This window comes from Vidua macroura, chromosome 10 (assembly GCF_024509145.1).
Source record: "Vidua macroura isolate BioBank_ID:100142 chromosome 10, ASM2450914v1, whole genome shotgun sequence".
In the NCBI taxonomy this organism is placed as follows: domain Eukaryota; kingdom Metazoa; phylum Chordata; class Aves; order Passeriformes; family Viduidae; genus Vidua; species Vidua macroura.
Window position 1 is genome coordinate 19,076,849 of NC_071580.1, and position 13,837 is coordinate 19,090,685.

The following is a 13,837-nucleotide window of genomic DNA, read 5'->3' on the forward strand; positions in this document are numbered from 1 at the left end:
GAATACCCCCAAACAGTGTTGGGATTCCCATGTAAAGCCCCTTCTGTAAGCTTTGAGTTGTTTATTCTCATATCAAGTAAACCTTTAATTTATACTGATTAAGAAAATCTAGCCCCTCCTCTAATGCAAATGTGTAAGGGTATTCTGAATTCTCTGTAATGGCTGAGCAGATTCAGACCCACGTGGCTCAGGTTCAATAGTGTTGTTTAAATCCACAATAGAAAAACCTTGCTAGCCAGCAGGAAAGCAAATATTCAAAGGTCTGGGAGCTCTATAGAGAACACTGACCATAATGCACTGTAAATTAATTTAAAACCACGTAATATCAAACATAAAGAGAATGTACACACAAGTTATTACTCATCTATAACCATATTTGATGTCTTTCCATCCTGGTGCTTATTTTGCAAAGATGTGGAGGCCTCACTAGTAGAGAATTCATAGAAATCCAGAAAGCACTAATATGAACCTGGGAAGAATAGAAGCAGTGCCTTCAAAGTACTCTTGTTATCTGTGTTTACCTGAGCATGGCAGGTCCAGTGCCCTGTGCTCAGTTGTAGCTTTCAGGGGTGAGAATTCAGTGCCTTCAGTTCTCAGTTGTGAGCACTTCTCTCTATTCTTTTCTGACCATTCTTTTTTGCCTTTCTTATGCTAAAAAGATTTACTTTTTAAAGCTTTTAACTTAAAAGAACATACTTCTTAGAGAAATGGTAATTTTAAGGCCAGCTGAAAAGGCTGACAAAAGTCCTATAACTGCCACATGGCCTCTCCCTTCCTTTGTACAGGTTGCAATTTGGCCTTTAGGGAAAGGCCAGCATTTGCAAAGCACCCCTGGGGTCTTATCTGTGGCTGGGACCCCTGAGTGATTCTGGCTGTGGGCTGCTTGCACCAAACTCCTGTGCCCAGTGGGGAGATGGATGAACAGTGTCTGTGCTTGGGAGAGCATCCTCTGTGCTCACAGCTGACTGTCAGCAGTGATCAGACACCTTGTGGGATCTGAGCCCCACCTTCCATGTCCGTGTCACTGCTGGGAATGTAATTGCATTAAAGTGCAAAGGGAAAAAATCCTGTGGTGTTTGATTTGAGCATGGTTTGAAGAAAAATTATTAAAGCACAGCTGATGCTGGGGTTTTGTTATAAACTTGTGTGAAGTGCCCATGCTGTTATTTGGGAAATAGAATGCAATGCTGAGTAAAAACCCAAAAAAAAAAAAAAAAAAAAAAAGCAACAAAACCACAGAAAGGAAATAAGCCATTAATCCTAGAAAACAAAGGGGAAAAGGACACAAAAGAGACACTTTTCTTCCATGCCACTTCTTCAAAGTGATTCTTCTTTATGCCATCTGATATAATTGTGGCACTGGCTGAGGTGATGTTTCTATCAAAGCACTCTCTGTTTTGTTTTTCCCTTTTTCATCTCTGATTGACAGTCCCACCAAGAAATAACAATGAAAAGGACTTTTATGGGATTAGATAGAGGCAGTTAAATTTCCTGGGGCACAAGGGTGTTTTGAGGAAAGGGATAAAAGTGTATTATTCTCTGGATAATCCTGACTGAAATATAAAGGACCGCTTCTGGTGAATAATTAGAGAAAATGTCCCCAAACTATCTTTAATTGGTATAGCATAAAAACATGTATTAACAGAGATGAAATATATTTTTGCTTTGTCTCAGATAAGTTAATAATCTGTTGTATTTTACTGGCACTGGATTGTAACTTTTATTATTGGTTCACTTTAGTAGCAATAGTGACTCAGTAACTGACTAAATCAGTAAAGTACAAAATTATTAAATGAGTATTAAGGTGAATCTTCATTTTATGGCATGACTTGTATTCTTGTATTTTCCTTCATGTTCTTCTTCTATAGGTAAGGGCATTTTGTTTTGCTTTATTTGTTTTTTTAACTCCCAGGAGAAAACATAAAAAGGATATGTATGACTGGCATTAATTTGTGTTCATGATCTGGATTGCTAGGAGATAAGAAGCTCTTTGTTCCTATCTATTGGAAAGTGTGCAGAAGAACAGCTACAGAATTAAGCTATGCAGCATTCACCTCCCTCATGTGACAGTCTGTTGTGTGCTGGGAATCAGCCTCAGGAAACCAAACACTATTCTGTGTTGATCTGCTGGTACTTACAGAAGGATTTTCTGAGGAGGTTGAAGCAAAGGAAGTTCAGTTCTTGCAATACTGTGTAGTCAGAGAACAGCCAGTTCATGAGCTCTGGAAATAACAAGTATTTCTCATGGTGTGGGGAAGCCTGTATGCTTGTAGCCTCTCAGGGCTACTGGGAGAAAAGCAGCACCAAATCAACTGTGCTGAGGGGGCTGCCCAGGAGCCTTGAGTGCAGTCCACAGGACAGGGGTATTGCATGCTGAATCCTCACTGTATCTTTGGGGTTTCACTTGGGTTGTCATGTTGAGCTGAGTTTGGACAGGTTGTTTTGTCCTTTGCAGAATGTCTTGCCTTGGTCTTGCTGACTTTATGCTGTGTGCATCTGAAGCTGCCTATTTTCTTTTTTTCTGTGGCTCGTGGTAGCTGCACTGTAACTTTCTGTGGGGAAAGAGGAAGAGAAATTACAGTCTGCCTGATCTTGATGGAAGCAACGTGCTTTGGTGCTTGCCAGTTTGAACTGTCAGCCAGGCATCAGCACATGTCAGAATCACAGTTCAGAACCACTGTCCTTGGATAATTCATTACCATGATAGCTGTAATCTTTCACACACTGCTCTGCCAAAAGGAAAAATGTAACATTTATAAAGAGAAATCATATGGAAAATTAGTGCTTATAAGAAAAAAAAATCTGTCATTTTTTACGACAGTGTTCAAAGTATTTTTGGAAAGTCTAGATATGTTGTGACAAAGTGTTTATGTCAAGGTTACTTCTTTCTTTGTGTGATGTGTAGTCATACATTTACCTATTGCTGAAATAAGTTTTGTGTCTTTAAAGTTTTAGTTTTATTAAAGAAAAGCATGTTCCTTTGAAAAAATATAAATATGCTCCCTTTGTCTGATATTTTGGCAGTGAACATTCTCTGTCCATCTCATTCTCACTGAGAATTGTCCCTTCTCTTCAGTGTGGCTATTTTAGTTCTGCTGAGACTGCCTCATACCAATGAACGATTTATGAAGACCACAGAACAAGTTTGAGGGGATTTACGTAGGTTGGGAAAGTTCTGGGGTTCTGCTGAAAGAAAAAGTTATTTTGTAACTTCCATATTACAACTCACAGTACTTAGTTTCCATTGCTGCCAATTTTAACTAGATCTACAGATAACATAAACCAAATTTATCTATTTCTGATGAGGTCATGATTCCTTAATGCGCTCAGAACATTTGGGCTGCCTGTTGCTGTTTTACCCAAACTCATTTTCAGCCTTTCAGCTTGTGCTTCTGCTGTTTTTCCAGGAAGAACTGAATCCATTTGCCTTTCTGCAGCAGCAGAGGAAGCTGAGGGTATGAGCACTGTGATGGTGCGGGCATTAACTGAGCCTCTGCAGAGGTGTTGGAAGCACTTGGAGCCTTCCACAGTTGGGTGGTCTGCGAAGCAGCCCACGGAGAGCCTGGGCTCTCAGCGGGAAAGGAAAGAATGCAATTACAGCCTAATTAGAAATCCAGATTCTCTTCTGCAAAATGTGTAGTTTCCTTTTCTGCCACAAAAGTGACCTTTAAGGCACTTAAAAACAAATGCTCCAGCAAAGAAATTACATAGTTCAGAATAGCCAGTAACCACTGGTTAGGTCTTCTGTTTCATTCATCTCTGCAATCTCCAACCACTTGCCTAGTGGCTACTCTGATGGGAAAATAGAGTCCAGTCATTACAAATCTCTCCCATAAAACCTCTTTGACATGAGTATGTTCCAAGGAAAAGGTTATTTTTTCCCTTCCTCCTTCCTGCACCCCTGAAATGAGCATATTCTGACTACAAGAAATTTTTTTGGAATATCCCTAACACCTCAACTAGCAGCTGCCGAGTGCTTTTTTTGTAGAGGAGTGAAGTAGTGTGCTCTGAACAATGTGGGAACTGGCCTTTCTGGAGAAGAAGCAGTCACTTGTGAACATGATTAATGACAAATCCATGCTGTGATGCTGATTGGGTACTTGCTTTGGGTGATGTCTAAGGAATTTATTAGTGGGTAAAAACAGTTTGCAGAAAGATCAGTTTACTAAATTGATCTAGCAGAGGTTTTTCCTGAAACTTACTACATGTTTTAGGATTGCAGGGAAGCATCTCTCCTCATGTTGTTAGATTCCTAGTGGAAATACTTGTCAGATATTCACAGTCAGATTTCATACCTGATTTCATCTCCACATAACTGTTAACTAGAATTTATTGATTATCTATGTTAATTATATATTTCAAAATGTCAATTCCCTTACTGCAGAGTTCTCAGATCATTTGGAAGCTTTATTTTTCCATTGACTTAGTCATGTCTCTTGAATATAACCGAGAAAAGCAGGAAGCAGCATGGAACTGTGTGAATAGCTCACACCAAGCAATATTTGACCTTGGAGTATCTTTTCTTTCCTTGCAGTGACTATTTCACTGTCAAGGGATGAATTGTCCATGAGTCCTGTTAGAACCAAGCTGTGGATAATGAATGTCCACAGCAGAGAATGACTCAATACTTCCCAATGGGTGATACAGGAAAGAGCAAAACAAATGAAGATGATGTGCTGCAAGGCCCAGGCTTTCCAATCTGAGTCAGCTACACCTGCCTTGGGCTTCTATTTTAGTATCCTTTTAAATCATCTGTTCCTCTGCTGAGATCCTTTACAGTAATGCAAACAGACTTTGTGAGCTGGGCCCTCTAAACTGACCTGAGATGGGGAAAGATTGCTGCCTAAACTGGGACAGGGTTCCACTTATGTGTTTGGAAGAAATAGTGTTGATGAAATTAAATTATAACTTTTTTTTACATAAACATGGGTATTTTGCCACTATGTCCATGATTGATATACTTCATACTGATAACTGATTTTTGGGGAAGAGAAAATCGAACTTATTAAAATACTTCAGGGCAAAGATGAGCACATCATCTGAATGCCACTGGTGCAGGTTGGGAACAGAGATAGCAGCAATCCCAAGCAGTAGAAGGAATCACGGGAATCACGGGAAACAGGAACCTACAGTATTTGTGAAGTCATTTAACCTACTTCCCTGCCCCAGGGCAGGGTTAAATTCATTTGGTGCAGTTTCAAAGTGATGCATGTTCATTTACACAGCTAGGCAGAATTTGGTTTTGGTTGGGTTACAGAACTAGCTAGTGAATACAGCCTGGAAGGGAGGAACCTCTGCTCAGAGGACTGGTCTGGGATTTGATACCTGTCAAGCCAATTCAGTGATCCATCAAATCACTCTCGTCATTCCTTCTCCATTGTACTGTGTGCAGTGTACAAAAAAGGACTGAGCAGGCTGCAAGCACCTCTTGGAGCACTCAGATCAATGGGGCCATACAAAGGCACGAATTCTCGTTCTTTAAAAACCAGCATAGCCCGGGGGCAATGTATGTGATTTACCAAGCCCTGCTGGTGGGACTGTGCTACTTTGTTTTACCTGGCACTGGGAGCTCAGGTGTCGTTTTACTGTTCTTTATTACACGATGCGGGTGTGCTCTGTCCAGTACCGCGAATCCCAGGAGAACAAGGTTTGTAAAGCAGCTCACACACAGAGGCACCTACGTGCACAACCACACAAATACTTGTTCATCACAGGTATCTACATATGTTCTGTTTGTCTCTGCCTCTCTGAACGTGAGCAGTCACCAGAGCATTTGTCCCTGTGCTGCTGGATTTTTATTATTCCAGTAGATGTCCCATCTGTGAAATAAAAGTGGCTTTCTCCTATGTCGCTGCAGTGATTGCGACCTACTTGGTCACAGGGAGTGTAAAATACCCACGGGAGATAAAAGTTCAGAAAATCCATACCGGTATGAGAACTCTCTTGGGTCGTTTGTCCCTCTGCTTGTCTGAAGTTATTGCCGATTTATATCATCCTGATGGAATCGTCAAGTTTGGGTTGGGAATAACAGATGAATCTAGCATGGCTAAAAGGAGTCTTGCAGCTCGAAGCTGTGTCCACCAACTCTCCCCAGTTCAGTCCCAGCACGGTGACCCCAGTCCCGCACAATGCCAGTGTCCTGTTTCCCTTCTGCCGTCGGTTCCTCTCATCCCCTCTCTGGGTTTGCATTGTGTCAGCCTCACAGGCAGCTTAGAGGAGTGTTTGATCTCCGGTTTTTCAATGTGTAACGCTTTTCCTAAGGCTATCACAGGGAACACAGAAAGGTGTCTGCTCATCCGTAACACATCTGAGCTAGCGGGGGCCAGGCTCGTTAGGATCTGTTAACAGGGACAATGCTCATTTGCCTTTCTAAGGGTAAATGTGGAGAGCTGTGTTGGAGTTTGGGTGGTTTGGAGTGTTTTGTTTTGAATTCTCTGCTCATACCAGCCCGGTTTAGCTTCTTTATATTGCTTTTTCAGCAAAGAAACTAAAACAATATCGACCCGGGTACTTAAACTACTAAGTGGCTTTGAATCTGTTTATTGAAGTCTGCTCAGTTTGGCCTGAATCTGAGGCTCTTCTGCGCTAATTCAAGTTACTTTTAATTAGTATATTTTTTTCTTCTGTACTCACTTGTTTTGGCTTCTTGCTGTTACAGTGTGTTAATATATGTGTTGTGTCGGATCCTATAAAAATCCCTTTTTTTGAGAGCTTTAAAGATGACAGTACTGTATGAAACTGTAGTGTGCTTTAATCACATTTTTCTCCTCTTAATCAGCCGTTATGGGTTCTGCCAGACGGTCAGATTACAGTCACAATTCGTCCAGAAATCTGCCTGTGTTCTTTATCCTCTCTTCCTAAATCAGGCTACCCTCTTCTATTTCATATTTATGTAATGCTCGTCTTTCAGAGATCCGTCCTTTTCCAGCATTATTTTCTCTCTCAAACCCAAACAGAAATACCCCCACACCCACACGCCACCCCGTGCTGGTGATGGCCCATTAAGCACCACGGACACCAGTAAATCCAGCATATGCCAGCAGTTTGCTGCAGTTATTCCTCACTCTGATGACAGCAGAGCTTGCCAGCCTGGTCCTTGCATTACAGAAACTCTTCTGTTACTCACTAGAGCTGCAGCTTTCCTCTCAGGCTGAATTTAGGTTCGAATGTCTTCTCTCCTCTCAGCCCTTTTAATCAGACATCATAAAGTACATTAGTAAATGACTTGCTTTCCCACTTCCACGACTAATGAGCACAGGGCAGAGCAGTGAGTGTCCTAAAAGCTCGCTGGTGAATGGATTGATTTCAATCTCCTTGGAAAAAGACTATGTTGTAATGGTGCCAAGTGAGGCATCTCATTCTGACAAATTCATTTAACCACAGGCAGTTCGTGCAGGAGCCACGTTCTCAGCTGACGCCCTGGTACAGACTGGCAATGGCAGCAATATTAGGAGATGCATGGGAAGGAGCTTAGACCCTGATCCTGTCTACAACTCCCTGTGAGAGAACAGATTTGGCAGCAGACAGACAAGGATTATGTGTTGCATCAGTAATTAATGTGGTACCCTGGGTTTTAAGAACGTATCCGTAGACAGCTCTGCTCTATTTTTTTTTTAACCAAAGTCATATGAGCAACATATTTAGATATTTTTAATATGCCTCCAGTCTCAAAAAAACCCCAAACAACAAAACAACACAAACCCCACCAAACCAACTCACAACAGCAATAAAACACCACCAAAAACCTTTAACAAAAGTAATAGAGTTTTGAGATAATTTGTAAGCCTACAAAAGGTGGGAAAGTGGGATTGTGGAGGGGGTTTTCTTTGTATTTGTTTATTTTTTTGGTTGTTTATTTACATTTATCTTAAAACTAGGACGATTTATATTTGTTTTTAATTCTTTAACTATACACTGAAAGCAAATCTTGAAATCAAGGACAGAATGCCCACGCATTTTGCTAGTTGCCATTGTATTCTAGACTAGTCAGAGTAAGGTAGGGAAACCTCTGGAGAGATTGTGCAGATCCTAGCTCTCAATGTGTCTGAGATGTAAAATAATAAACCTGATTTTTTTGTCTTGTTCATGAGTAAGACTTCAAGACTAGTTTATAATGGATAAAAGTTTACTTTTTTCCCTATGATTATAATATCTTTATTTCTTATAGGGGCAGAATCTTGAGTTTCATTTCTTTCTCCCTGACTCAGTACAGGCAATTCATTTCTCATATTTATACTTGCAAGCCTCAAGGATTTACATACTTTTCTGGGAAACACAAACCAGCTCCAGGCTAACAAATATTTGTGGACCTTAACACTACTTAAAGAACAGATGATAAAAAATAGAAGTAAAATAAAACATCCAGCTTGGCTATTTCACTATAAGATCTCATGGAATTTGTGACCTGACTCAGCATCTCTGAGCATTTGGATCTGAAAGTACTGCATCACCCAGAATATGTTCATGAATCAAAAGATGACAATTAAGAACAACAAAGAAAACCTCCTAAGTGTTAATTTAATTTGTTCTTCATGTTTGAATTTTGAAATTCCCTTCTGTAGTGGTAAAGAAAGTGGTCGGGAAACATTTGAGAGCATAGTGGATCTTGGCAAAACTAGTCCTGCTCTCCCTTTCTAAAACACATTGACCCCAAAAAAGGCTAAAACCCATGTAAGCAGTTTTAGATTATGAGCAGTGTTCTTGTTCCCTGTATGACATTTATTATCAGCCTTTGTATTGCCTTTCCATGGAAATCCTCCAAAAATATTTAGATTAATAAAGAGGTTAATAAAGGATGAACTCCTTCCTAGCAGGCAATGTGTTAGCAGCAACAATTTTGCTGTTACCAAGTATTTTTAAAATTTAAATTAATGCAAATATATGAAGCAAGTGAAAAAAAAAACCCAGATTTTTTCACATGCTATTCTTTTTCATGTATAGTTTTTCCTATACAACTTCTGACATTCCCTCACATTTTTTAAAGTTTTCCTTTAAAAAAAAAAAAAATAGGATAGTGCCAGGAAAATCAGCAATCTGCAAACACCAGAGGTTTATGTCCAAAAAAGAGACAGAGGAGTCCTTGAACTTTATTTGAATAAAGGGAGAGGGTCTATTGGGCCACACGCCCGTGGGCTTTTCTCTCTCGAGGTTTCACAGGCGCAGCCTCCCTTTTATCCTAAACCCCCGGCCCTGTGTTCCTCTTCCTTTCCCCATCGGCTGAGCTGCTAGCAAGGTACAGCCTTCCCAAACCACTTACCTCATATTCCCCCCTTGAACCTGGCATTTCACCCCAAACTTCAGCCTTGTGCAGACCCTTGCCTGTTCCAGGAGCCCAAACTGTCTGGGCCTGGTAAGGAACCTGTCCCCCAAAGTCAGTAGAGACATTAAGACCCATTCCGAAGACGTTAATACCCATTCCTTCAGCCATCGAATTGTTTGTAAAGATATTAGCACGCATCTCTCCTCTCAATAGCACATGGGATATTTTGCTCTGATTTTCTCCTCTAAACATGTGTATGTGCAGTTTATTACAGGTTAAATCACACTAGCTACCCTTTGTGTGAACTTTCACTGGGTCCAGATGAAATCAGGAAGAACAATGAAAGTCCTGGAAGCTACAGATTATTTCTTAATGATTGTTCTCGTTCGAGAGCCCCACGGGGTCTACAGCTTTTTCCTGGAGATAGTTTTGCCCATGTCTATCATCAGCTTCCTGGGAGAAATTATTTTGTCCTGTGGCTGGAAATGCTACCTGGGCTGCTCAAATGGATGGACAGTCTAATGGAAACTTTTCAGAGTTACAGAATTTTTGTCTTATAATATATCAGGAGATTTCTAATCCCTCACAGGCTCTGCAACTGTTACTTCCCCAGAAGTTTAAGTAGCAGTTCAAGTCATGAGATGTATAAACCAAGGAAGGAAAATGAAGACATAGGTGAGGGGAAGATAGGAAGTCTTAAAGTAAGGGGGAAATTATCCTTGTGTGTGTGTACAGACTTTTTATTTTGTTTTATTGCTAGCCATTTTTGCAACAAGCAGATTTACAAAGAGCTCATTGGTGATGTGGTGTGCTGCAGCAATTGGGATGTTCAAGATGTAGATAACGGAGTGTGGAAGATCAGACAGCCGCAGAAGCTGAGCTGGGTAGTGCTGCAGAGCTCCTGGCCCTGGTACAGTGGAAGCCGTGGGAGAGATAAAACTCAAGGCAAGAACAAAAATGAAGACACCATGTCTGGTCACTGACCCCTCTGAGGAGAGAAGAGGTAACAAGGACATTGCTGGCACAAAAGAATGTGACAGGGACTCGATAACAGAAAAGATTGTGTTACTAAAGGAACAGGGGCAAAGGGTTCTGACTGGAAAATTCTGTATTGAAGTTAGAGAGCTCTAAATACGGGTGATTAGTGTCATAAACTGGCTTTGCTTGCACAGCATGGCCCGTGTCTGTCAATCCCTGCAGTGGAGCACACAGCAGCATGCAGCAGTAGTCTCACTGCTGGGGCAAAGAACTCCGACTGTGTTCAGAGCTTTTTTGGGTCGGGCCGGGGGCTGGGCTTGGTGGTTGTTAACACCACCCATTGATCAGGTAGGACATGCCACAAAGCTTGTTTATAATGCTTTTCTCCGTCAAACAAAATAGTGCCTGTAGTGGTGAATAATGACTTCCAAATTAATCTCGCACTGGCCAGTTTGCCCAGATGTTTATTTGAAATAAAAGACCAACACTTCAGTAATTTTTGTTACTAAAACAGAGCCTGGACTGGTTCCAGGCGCATCCCCTGGTTTACTAAGTGTTGGGTTTGTGACAAACAAGGCCCACTCCTCAGATAAAATTTAAAGAAAATTAAATAAGGGACAATAGAGGACAAATTCAATAAAGCAAAAGGAACAGTGCTGGGTGCTTAGCTGCAGCAGGGAGCACACCAGTCAACACAGCAACACCTCTTATATACCCTGGGTATTGCATCAGCCAAATACATATTCATAAATGATTATATATATTAAAATATTTTAATATAGTTCCTCCTCTGTCCCTCCACTCCACAGAGCATATGCAGCCATCCTCGTTGTGGCCATCTGTTACTTTTTGAAACATTCAACAGGCCTCGATTCTTTCATTGGTTAAATGTTAACATTACAACAACTCCCAGCCAACATTGGTATCACGACGCAACATTTGCATTAAAAGAACTCTAAACTTTAGCAAAACTTCTCTGACAAAAGTCAACTTTATAAAACAGAATATTCACTCTAACAATTGTGGGAGCCAACACTGTAATATATTTATCACAGGTTGCTTGCTGAATTTTCCATGTAGGAGGAATTAAAAGAAAACAATCTTCTCTTTCTCTTCCTCTCCTCTCCTCTCTCCTCTCCTCTCCTCTCTCCTCTCCTCTCCTCTCCTCTCCTCTCCTCTCCTCTCCTCTCCTCTCCTCTCCTCTCCTCTCCTCTCCTCTCCTCTCCTCTCCTCTCCTCTCCTCTCCTCTCCTCTCCTCTCCTCTCCTCTCCTCTCCTCTCCTCTCCTCTCCTCTCCTCTCCTCTCCTCTCCTTCTTTTCACCAGTCTTAATACCCTTTTATGCTTACAAACCACATATTACATAAAAATAAATGCTAGGGACAAATCTAAGTTTAACATTGTTTTCAATTATACTTTTGCAGATATTGAGAAGCAATACCAATTCTCTCTGAAAGAGTTTTAATTCTTCATGTTCAATTACTGGGGAGCTCTGATTGCTCTAAATGAGTAATTGCAGTTGGCTGTGCAGTCTGGAGCTGATTGACCCTGCACTTGAAGGGACTCTCAAATGGTAATGGCCACATGTACTCCTTTACGCACGTGAAAGAGGTGTGTAATTACCCACAGTTAATGTGAACATCGGGATTCTTGCTTTCTGAGAGGACTTGAGAATAAATTTTGTAAATATATGATGTTATTATGCATTTTCCCTGTAATTGCTCACAGGAAATACTACGAAATAAATTAATGTTTGAAATATTAAAACTATAAAGGTCTCCATTCTTCAATACAGATTTTTATACTGCTACTCTTTGTACTTAGGTAGTACAAATGTTGTCATTTTTCTTTATAAATTAATTTCTTTTCATAAGTTGATTGTGTGTCAGATGATGAGTTATACCATGGGAAACTAACTCTTAGACAGTTTTCTTTCAGAGAAAGCCTACTAATTTTTTCTTTTTTTATGAAATCATACTAGGGCTGACATTTAGCAGGAATGTCTTATGAATTGGGAATTGTTCTCTCGTAGAAATTTTAAACTTTTCTGAAGGAAGTGCATTCATACAATGAAATCCTATTACATTCTGTAAGATAGTTTAGAAGCAATGTATAGAAATTACTCTGTTTTTAATATATTAATTTTATTAAGTTTTGATAATATATAGCTCTCTGGGGCTTTCTACTGAAAAAGGAAGAAAATTCAAACTTCTCATGAGTATGATTGATAATCTACTTTCTTTTGAATTAAATGTAGTATCTAAAGTCTTTTTTACCTTTTAATGAAAATATCAGTAGAAGAGCATGTTGTTTCAGCCTCAATTTTAACTAATATTAATAGAAAGGACAAGTTCTGTAAATATCTATGTACTTGAGTCCCACTGAAAATTAATCTGTGTAGAATTACTCAGGTAGTGTTAATATATGGAAAATTAAAAAGAAAAAGAACCCAAATGGACTCCAGTCACCAATTGTGCAAACAGTGTGCTCTTATTTATTTTTAACAGCACATGGTGAACTTAAAAATTGTGGATATGTAGTTACATTACATAATTTGTTCATTTAAATATATTTCTTAAGGCATCTTTTAAATTTTTCTTTTTATGCTAAGGACTTTATAGTTTGTCTATACAAATGTTGAAAGTTTAGGCTCAGTTCAACTGGGTTCAGCTGAAGGTGATGAAAGTTGTAGGTATTTTGTAAAGTACTTCCTTAATGGCTCTTTTGTGTATATATATATATATATATATGAAGTAGATTCTTTAAATTATTTAAGAATTCAATTTAAAATGTTTCTTTTAAAAATTGGGAATGATATACTGTGGTGCTGTTTGTCTAATCTGAGATGTTATTGATTATACCCTGATGCTGACAGAACAGTTTTTCTTCCTTTTGTGGCTTTTTCACCTTCAGAAATTGCACCAGGTGACTCAGATATCCACAGCCACATTCAGTGATATGTAAAATTAATGAATTATAAATCTCCAGGCAGAGTCTGAAGTTGTAATTAAAAGGAAATGTATTGGGTTTTTTTAAACAAACTTTGTAGATATTCTTAGGTAGTCAAACATGTAGAAATTAATTTCTCTGAGGTTTGCCATCCAAAGTCTGTCTGTGCCACAGTTCAGAGTGGGATCTCTTATTACTAAGACACAAAATGAATATATTAAAAATATACAGTCAGAGGTGGACATGATTACTGTATGACATAAATATTCACACTGTTATTAGTACAGACTGCAAATACACAAGTGAAAATCCCTTACCTACCTGTACTTTTGTGCTTGGGTAGGAATTGGTCTAAATTTAAAATCAACAAACAAATGGAAGAAGTAAACAAGAAAATAATCCAGACTGCCCCAGCCATCTGCTTGAAATACTATATTTGAAATCTATGTAATGGGAGTTACCACTACTTGGTTTTCAGACCAAATGCCATTGTAACTCAGCGAATAAATTAGTAGTTGTGAATTAGTGAATGAATTGTGGCTTTTCTATCTTTCTATTTCCCCATTGTCCTCAAGCAGACTGAGGACAACTTCTTGTTTATTTTGGCTTATGTTTGTCATTCACAGGTTATTTCAGCAAATCATTGCTGCCTG

At 39.6% G+C, this 13,837-nt stretch overlaps 1 protein-coding gene across 15 annotated transcripts in view; it reads left to right on the plus strand.

The window, feature by feature from the left end:
- Window positions 1–13,837, plus strand: part of SPSB4 (splA/ryanodine receptor domain and SOCS box containing 4) — a 158,818-nt gene that overhangs the window by 36,895 nt on the left and 108,086 nt on the right. For 3 of the 15 annotated variants that reach the window (XM_053986177.1, XM_053986178.1, XM_053986183.1), the window contains one exon: window positions 10,020–10,262. The exons of the other annotated variants lie outside the window; for them this stretch is intronic. The gene's annotated coding sequence lies outside the window, so the exon portion shown is untranslated. The remainder of the gene's footprint in view (window positions 1–10,019; window positions 10,263–13,837) is intronic. 15 annotated transcript variants of the gene reach the window in all.